General features: G+C 40.3%; 1 protein-coding gene across 4 annotated transcripts in view; it reads left to right on the forward strand.

Annotated features, from left to right (window-relative positions):
* The window catches only part of LOC106880246 (synaptotagmin-17), a 99,606-nt gene that overhangs the window by 33,267 nt on the left and 56,339 nt on the right, over nucleotides 1-10,000 (forward strand). For 2 of the 4 annotated variants that reach the window (XM_052967805.2, XM_089352234.1), the window contains exon 2: nucleotides 2,565-2,600. The exons of 1 other annotated variant lie outside the window; for it this stretch is intronic. The gene's annotated coding sequence lies outside the window, so the exon portion shown is untranslated. Of the gene's footprint in view, nucleotides 1-2,554; nucleotides 2,601-10,000 lie in introns of those variants that run through there. One more of the 4 variants, XM_089352233.1, reaches the window with a different exon arrangement.

Here is a 10,000-nt window from a genome sequence, read left to right on the forward strand (position 1 = left end):
AGTGGAACTGAACCCAGAACCATGTAGGTGATAAGCAAGTTACTTACCACACAGCCACTCCTGCGCCTCTCTCTCTGTCTCTCTCTCTCTCTCTCTCTCTCTCTCTATATATATATATATATATATGTATGTGTGTGTGTGTGTGTGTGCGTGTGCGTGTGCACGTGCATGTATGTATACACACAAACACACACACACACACATATTAGTATATATATATATATTATATATATATATGCACATGTGTTCGGATGTGTGTGTAAGGGCGTAAGTGTGCATATGTTGCATAAGTTCGACATTAAATAAGTGCAGTACCATGTACAGACACACTCTGGTTGGTGCGACAGATGCGACCGATAAAATGTTTGAACTGCAGGTCATTGTCTATTGAAATATCAATATAAAGAAAGCGTGGGCGGAGTGACGGAAACGTGTGCTATCGTCTCTAAAGACAGCCCAAAGAAGCGGGCTCCTGGTTCCAAGGCTAGACTTATTAGTGCCAATGCGTGTGTGTGTGAATGCATATGTATGTATATTATATATATAATGTGTGCATATATATAATGTATGTATATTATATATAATGTGTGTATGTGTGTGTGTGAATGCATATGTATGTATGCATGTACATGTATGTGAGTGGTAATTATATAATTGTATGTGTAAAATATGATGTTCTATGTTCATCCAATGGATTTTAGTTTATATACTTTTGTATATATACACCCTGTAAAGTGATATATATATATATATATAATTCTTCGAAACGCCGGAGTTTTAATGGTGGCAGCTGATGAAGGGGATGTTTCTATGTGGCCTGCTTGTTTGTTGCACCTTGTTTACCATTTTGTCCTCGTTCTTTCACCACGTCATGTACCCAGTTATGTATCTATATGTACATGTAGATGAACGTATATACATACATGTACATATATATGCATATACTCATATATTGTTTATATATATATATATATATATATATATATATATATATATATATATATATATGTATATATATATATATATATATAAACAGCAAAGCACTTGGTATATTATGAAAGAGGGATTTATTTTCAATACGTTTGCATGTCTTTATACGTGCGTGTTCGTTTCCATGTTTACGTAAACATATTTCCATACATATGTATATACATAAACGTGAAATGTGTGTGTGTGTATATGTATGTATGTATGTGTGTGTCTATGTATATGTGTATGTATGTATGTATGTATGTATCTATATGTATATATATCCATGTATATATATATGTATATATGTACATATGTATGTACATATGTATGTATATATATATATATATATATATATATATATATATATATATATATATATATATATATATATATATATATATATATTATAAATGTATATGTGTAAATGTAAACGTTTAAGTGTTGTGGAAAAGAATACATCTTTGTATCTAATACCGAATTTAGTCGTATATATATAGTATATAATAAATATATTATCGAAGTTCGTGTTATAAAATGCCTTGAGCATTTTATTATAGTTACTTAGCTTACATATATACATATATAATTATATATAAATATTCATGTACATGTATATATATGCACAAATATATAATATGATATAATACAATAATATGATATAATATAATATAATATAATACAATATAATATATATATATATATATATATATATATATATATATATATATACGTGTGTGTATATATGTATATATATATATATATATATATACATATATATATATATACACACACACGCACCGATATACGTTCATATGTGTTTATTTATATATGTCATCCGCGTGCCTATATGAACCATATGGTTACAGGACAATGCATATCATATGTATATTTACATATACACGCGCGCGCACACACATACTGACACACACACACATACATACATACATACATGTATACATAAATGCATACATACATACATGCATGTATACATAAATGCATACATACATACATGCATGTATACATAAATGCATACGAGCGTACACTTGTGTACGGAGAGTGAGAGAGCAACAGAGAGAAAGATTATGGACGAAAGGACGAAGAGAGATAGAGAGATAAATAGCTGGATATATATATATATATATATATATATATATATATATATATATATATATATATATACATACAGAGAGAGAGAGAGAGAGAGAGAGAGAGATAGAAAGAGAGAGAAGGGGGGTTGATGTCAAAAGAAAAGAATGAGGGGATGATAGAGTAGGAGAGAGAGAGAGGGATAGAGAGAGAGAGAGGGATAGAGAGAGAGAGAGGGATAGAGAGAGAGAGAGCTAACGATATGTAGAGAGTGTGAACAGAAGTGTTTCCGCGTAAATGTGTCTATAAATATGAATACGTGTATATGTAGGTGCGCGCGTGCATGTATGCATGTGTGTGCAAGCGCGCGTATGAGCGCGCGCGAGCGTTTGTGTGTGTATGTGTGTGTGTGTGTACGTGTGGCTGTGCGTGAGTGTGCGTGAGTGTATATGTTTGTCTCACTCCGCTCCTCTTTCACCGATACACTCTACCTGTCACTGTTGCAGGGAACGTGGTGTCTTGGAGATGTTGGAACTGACAAGGTAGGAATATCGTTCGCTTTAATCTTTTCTTTGTTTCCCTATGTTGGGTTCGCTGCTGTGGTGGTGGTGGTGGTCGTTGTTGTTGGAGGTGGCGGTATCGGCGTTGTTATTGTTTTATGTTGTTTGGTATTGTTTGTGATGCTGGTGTTATGTATCGGTGGTGGTGGTGGTGGTGGTGGTGCTGGGGGCTGGCTATATTAGTTCTGATAGTGGCAGTGGTGGTGGTGGTTCCCTTACTGTTGATGTTACAGTTGAATGATGACATTGGCGTTGGTGTTGTGTTTTGTTGTTGTTGATGGTGATGATGCTGGCGATGGTTTACTTGTGGCAGTGGGGCTGGTGGTGGTGGTGGTGGTGGTGTTGCACTTTTGGCGGTGGCGGTGTTGGTGGTGGTGGTGGTGGTGGTGATGGTGGTGATGGTGCTGGCGCTGTACTTGTGGCAGTGGTGGTGGTTGTGATATTCTTGTATTGGTGGTGGTTAGTTATTACTAATGTAGCGGTTGTAGTGGCGGTAGTGGTGATAGTGTCGTTACAATGGAGGAGGAGGGGGTGATTTTATTGTTGTCGAAGTGGCGGTGGTGGCGGTGGTGGTGGTGATTGGGTGATTAGTCTAATGATGGCGGTGACGGCAGCCTTATTGTTGATGGTGCCGTCGTAGTGGTGGAGGTGACGGTGGCGGTGCTGGTTGTATTATTGTTGATGCTGGTGCTGTTGTTGTAGCTGCTGTTGTGGTGGTGTTGCCATTCTGCTACTCTTGATGGCCATGATGATGATGATGATGATGATGATGATGATGGCAATGATGATGATGATGATGATGATGATGATGATGATGATGATGAAGATGGTAATGATGATGATGATGGTGATGATGATGATGGTAATGATGATGATGATGAGGATGATGATGATGATGGTAATGGTGGTGGCAGTGATGATGATGATGATGAAGATGACAGCGATGATGATGATGGCAATGATGATGATGATGATGATGATGATGATGATGATGGTGATGACGATGCTGTTCGAGTTATTGTTGTTGTTCCTTATGCTTATTTTGTAGGCGTGTCATTGTTGTTGTTTTTGGCACAGATGACGCTAATGGTGGTGGTGGTGGTGGTGGTGGTTAATAACGTTTAGCCCTGGGTCAGTCCTGCTTAAACAGACCTATGATCAAAAGTGTTCCAGCTATGACCATCCCATCATATTTTTTTCCCCAAAAAAACTCCATTGTCCTACGTTGCCTTTCCATTTTTTAATTCTAAACATAACATAGTGAGTTGAAAAGAATGTGCTATTTCTAGCGGGCGGGACGACCACATAGAGGCTGCTACGTTGTTGTTGCTGTGGTTGATGTTGTCATAATAGTTAGTGTTGACGTTTGCTACCGTTGTCCTTGGCAGATGTTATCTGATACAGAATTGGCTGTTACTTCTAGCAGGCCGAGCGACCATACAGAAGCCCCCCACCCTCGTTGGGTTGGTGATGTTATTGCTGCTTTTGTTTTTGTTGTTGGCATCGTTGTCTAGCCCCTAGTCGAGTAGACATGTTACCAGCGACATTCTAGCGATGGCCATCCCGCCGTTAATTCAGACATTACGAATCTGGAACTACTTCTTTTCAAACGTGTCCTTCGTTTTTGAAGGACGGTTGAGTGTAATTTCCGAGAGAGTTGCTTTCTATTTTTAGCAGACAGGAGACAGGAATTCTTGTCGTCGCTTCTGTTGGGGGGGTTTTGTTGTTGTTGTTGTCATCGTCGTCGTCGTCGTCGTCGTTGTTGTTGTTGTTGTTTGTGGTGGTGGTGGTGGTGATGATGATGATGATGATCAAATCCTGCTATGTAATAACACTACTGTTAATCGTGATGACGTTGATGACGATAATGATGACGATGATGATGATGATGATGTTGATGACGATGATGATGATGATGTTGATGATGATGATGATGATGATGATGATGATGTGATGGTGGGGGTGGGGGTGGGGGTGGGGGTGGATGTCCGAATTCTAGCAGTGTCCTGAATAGGTAAAGAAAGAAAAAAAACAACGCCACCATATGGAACGGGAAAATAGTTGTGACGTCATCACTTTCAGTAAAGACAACAGTAACAGTAACAACAACAACAACAACAACAACAACAGCAGCAGCAGCAGCAGCAGCAGCAGTAGCAGTAGCAACAGCAGCAGCGGCAACAACATTAATAACGATATCAACAATCATTACAACAACAACAACAACAACAGCCTCCACAACAAAAACAACAATAACAACAACAACAACAACAACAACAACAACAACAACAACAACAATAATAACAACAACAACAACAGTTGCAGCAGCAGCGATATCAGCAGCTGGTGGTGGTGGTGGTGAAGAGCATCTCTGAGGTCGGTTGACCTGTTAGAAATAGCCATATGTATCACTAAAAGAGAAGGGTTGGTCCTGCTTGGAACGTCTGTGATCATAGGGTCCGCTAGATGATGGTTAACATCGGGAGTTGTTGTATTGTTGTAGGCACTCCGTCGCTTACGACGTCGAGGGTTCCAGTCGATCCGATCAACGGAACAGCCTGCTCGTGAAATTAACGTGCAAGTGGCTGAGCACTCCACAGACACATGTACCCTTAACGTAGCTCTCGGGGGATATTCAGCGTGACACAGTGTGACAAGGCTGACCCTTTGAATTACAGGCACAACACAAACAGGAAGTAAGAGTGAGAGAAAGTTGTGGTGGAAGAGTACAGCAGGGTTCGCCACCATCCCCTGCCGGAGCCTCGTGGAGCTTTAGGTGTTTTCGCTCAATAAACACTCACAACGCCCGGTCTGGGAATCGAAACCGCGATCCTATGACCGCGAGTCCGCTGCCCTAACCACTGGGCCATTGCGCCTCCACAACATCGGGAGTAAACAATAACAAAAACAGCAGCAGCGGCAGCAGCAACAACAACAACAACATCAACGAGGTGGTGGTGGTGGTGGTGGTGAGCCTCTGTGAGACCATTCGACCTGGTAGCAAATAGTAGTAGCCAAATATCTCACTGAAAGGGACGGGATGATCACGCTTGGAACGTCTGTGATCATAGGTCTGCTCGATGATGGCTGGACATCAGGGTTAAATCGTAACTAAAACAGCAGCAGCAGTGACAACAACAACAACAACAACAGCAGCAGCAGCAGCAGCAGCAGTAGCAGCATCGTGTACAATGATACGTAAACAACGAGAATAACAACAACAATAACAACAATAGTAACAAGTACATCAAAACAACAGTAACCTCACCATCCTCAACGACAGCAGCATAGCTCGAGTACAACAACAGCAACAACAAACAAACAAGCAAACAACACCACCATCATGACCACCACCACCACAACCACCATCAACATCCCCCCCCCCCACCACCACCACCAGCAACAGTAGCAACAGTAGTAGTACCAACAAGAAGAAATATAAATCCACAGCCGTCACTGGCAAGTGAGTCGAGTGTAACATGCCTTCGCTAATTAAAGTGGTCCCTATCCTGTCGTCTCGGCACCTCCCAACTTTCCACTCAGCGAAATATCCAAGGTGTAGCACCTGGAAAGAGAGACGGTCACTCCAGCATTCGGTTAGCATTCATTTCAGACAACCAGACTGGATCAACGTGCAACGAAGTGCTTTGCTCAAAATGGACACACACACAAAAAAAAAAAGACATACCGCCGGAGACAGGAATCGAAATCATGGTCTCATGATCGTGAGTCGAATGCCTCTAACCACTAGGCCACGTGGTTTCACGAGTGCCAACAAGAACAGCACCGCCAATCGGGTTTCCCTCTATGTGGTTATTCAACGCTCTGGAAATAATAGCTACATCTCACTCTATTCACATATCGTACTATCTTAAAACGGGACCTACATATTGGCTAATGTACTCCTAGATGCACTGTGCCTTCAGTAACAAAATCAGACGAGATAGTCATCGCTAGAACTTTTCCTTTATCATAAGATCTCTCTAACCAGAGTTAACCTGGAATTAACCAACCAACATCACGATTTCGTTTCTGCGAGGAGACCCTCCGCGCAGTAACTGAATGTGGAAATAAAAATAGCAGCCAAGACTCCCTCAAATCACACTTTACTGTCTTCAAATAAAGGAAGAACAGAGAGATACAATGACAGCAGAAAGAAAGGAAAAAAAATCGATGGGGTGATCAGGACCAGAGTGTCTTATAAGTTCCTTTGCTTAGGTTGACTTGAGGTTAAACAATAACAAGAACTACTACTACTACTACTACTACTACCACTACCACCACCACCATTACTACCAAAAACCACCACTACTACTACTACTACTACTACTACTACTACTACTACTACTACTACTACAGACACCGTGTACGAGGCCTACCATCGTCCATGTGGCTGTTCGATCTGCGAGAAATAGCAGTCAAATCTCTCTGAAGTTATATTCTACCATCTTAAGAAGTCGCGTTATTTAATGTAGCTCGGAGTACGCTATTCCAGAAATAAAGAAGTCGCGACGGTCGCTGTTGGAAGGCCATAATCTAGCGGGCCTCAGGGTCGGCATAGGGTTAAACAACAACACCGATAGCAACAACAATAACAACAACAACAACAACAACACCAACAAACGACACTGCAATTGGATAATAATCATAGATACACTATGTCGGCATAAAAAGTTGTAATGGTCACGGTTGGAATGATTTTGATCACAAGTCTGCTGGTTCAGCTTTGAACCGGGACTGACTGTAACAAGAACAAGAACGACAACATTATTGCAACTGGATTATGCAGTCCATATATACACTGTGTGAAGGTGCTTGGTATAATGTTTAGGGCATTCGGCAAACGATTGGAAGGTCGCGAGTTCAATTCCCGGCGACGCATTGTGTCGTTGAGCAAAACACTTCATTTCACGTTGCTCCGGTCTACTCAGCTGACAAAAATTCGAAGTACCTATATTTCAAAGGGCCAGCCTTGTCACACTCTGTGTCACGCTGAATCTCCCTGAGAACTACTTAAAAGGTACGTGTCTTTGGCGTGTTCAGTCACTTGCACGTTAATTTCACGAACAAGATCTTCCATTGATCGGATCAGCTGGAATCCTCGTCGTCGTAACTGACGGAGTGCCATTTATATACATTGTGTCGGAATATAAAATATGGCATGGTCACGGCTAGAATGTCTCCAGGCATATGTCTGCTTGGTTCAAGGTTGACCTGAAGGACTGAACAACTACAGCAAGAATTCCACCCCACCTCTACTATCAAAATAACTCCGTGGCAAGTACCACCTTCTGTTTACCATCACAGCAACCACCACAACAGGAACAATCTTTTGTCGTTCCTTTTATGTCCTCTTGTTTCAGTCATTGGACTACGGACATGCTGGGGCATCCTCTTGAACAGTTTTTGTCGAACAAATCAACCTCAGTTTTGTTTTGTTTTTTATTTCTTTTAAAATAATCTTGCACTTATTCTGTTGGTCATTGTTGCTGGACCACCAATGTACGGGAACGTAAACAAATCAACACTGGTTGTAAAGCGGTTACGGGGTATGATAAACACAGACACACACATGTAGACACAAAGATATAGGCGCACGCACACACACACACACACACACAGAGACACACACACGCACACACACACACACACGGCGGGCGTCCACAGCTTCTATCGACAAAATCCACTCACAAAACATTGGTTGACCGGTGTTATAATAGAAGACACCCGAGAGGCTGCGCAGAGTAGGTGCTGCGCAGAATTAATGAACCCGAAACCACGTGGTTGCAAACCGAGCGTCTGAATCAAACAGTGATATCTTCGGATCTATTTTAAAACGGGGGGCGCCAGTATTTTCTTAACGAAACACTAACGAAACACTTTGAAACTTGGGACACTGGTAGAATGTTTCATATAAAACATCTTTTACTCTTAGTCTTCTTAACAAAAAAAAAGGAATTCGCAAGTTATTCCATGTTAAAGTTGTCGTATTTCTGTAATTTCAACCAATCACTGACGTCTATTCAGCTGAATAGAGTTACTGCTGGGCGGTCATAAAAATGTTATTCCCTGTGACATATTTCATCCGGTTTAATCGTAATTTATACGCATATATTGTTTATATAATAAATTACACTGTGCGTATCTATGTGTGTAACAATTTTAGAGTTCGGATTCTAGAGTTAGGGTTAGTTTTAGGGTTAGAGTTAGGGTTACGGTTACGGTTAACAGTCTAGTTAGGGTTAGTGTTAGGGTTAGGGGATTAATACGATATACACCGTTACAGCGCTAACTGTTTTCAACTGAATAGACGTCAGTGATTAGTAGAAATTATCGAAATAAGACAATTTTTTACATGAAATAAATTCGAGTACAAAAATATTTTTCTGTTCTATAACACAAAATAGATAAGTATACGAAGTTTGAAAGTCTTTCCGTATCAAAAACACTACATAAAACATAAATGAAAACTGGCGCCCCCGTTTTAAAATAGATCCATATCTTCGCCTATTTTTAATAGGGTGGGATACAGTGAGTAAAGTTTTAATATACGTAAAATTTTAATCTACTGAACAATTTTAATCTATTTGCAACTAGTAAGCAAAAACTCCCTCCCAGGTTATTTAAAATCTAAAGGAGTCAAGTAAAAGATAAATCCATTAAAATGAATCGATCAATATTTTCGTAAAAAAAGAAATACAGATTGGAGTGGTCTTCATTTTATCAATTCGTCGTCGTCATATGTCGTCCGCCAGTAGCAGTTTAATGACACTACAAAGAAAGTTTCTCCGATTAAGCGCGAGTTCTCCAGCAGCCTTGTCACTTTTGTCGAACCAGCTTGTGATATTGTCCATTCATTGCGTTCTTTGTATGTCTTTTGATCTACTACCCTTTTCTCTTCCTTCCATGATAATGTTTTCTGTTATGGCGTGGGTATACATGTCTGGTGTAAAACGGTATTACACAAATAAATAGTTGGTTGTGGTTATCTACAAATAGCCTATCGCAGAAATATATGTTAGCACAGAACGCACTCCGTTCTACTCAAACAGAGTTACGATACTCAGTATTAACCGTTCAACTATCGACTGTTAAACCAACACACATCGAACTAACATGGTAAACCAACACGGTCGAACTAACGCCTATTTCTTTATTTTAAGCACACAGGCTCATACAAAGAAGGTACGATGCATGGACAGACAACGCAACACAGTGGGGAACATAAAACATATAGCAAATGAAATACGGTCGAACTAACATCGTCAACTCTCCACCTGACAGTTCACTCAGCTCTTACTGTAATCGATTAGTCCACCTTCAGTCATGTGATGGTGTTCAGGATTCTCCCATAACATTTTCCAAACATCTGCTTCTTCGAA

The sequence above is a fragment of the Octopus bimaculoides genome, chromosome 5 (genome assembly GCF_046866305.1).
Source record: "Octopus bimaculoides isolate indiv1 chromosome 5, ASM4686630v1, whole genome shotgun sequence".
Lineage (NCBI taxonomy): Eukaryota > Metazoa > Mollusca > Cephalopoda > Octopoda > Octopodidae > Octopus > Octopus bimaculoides.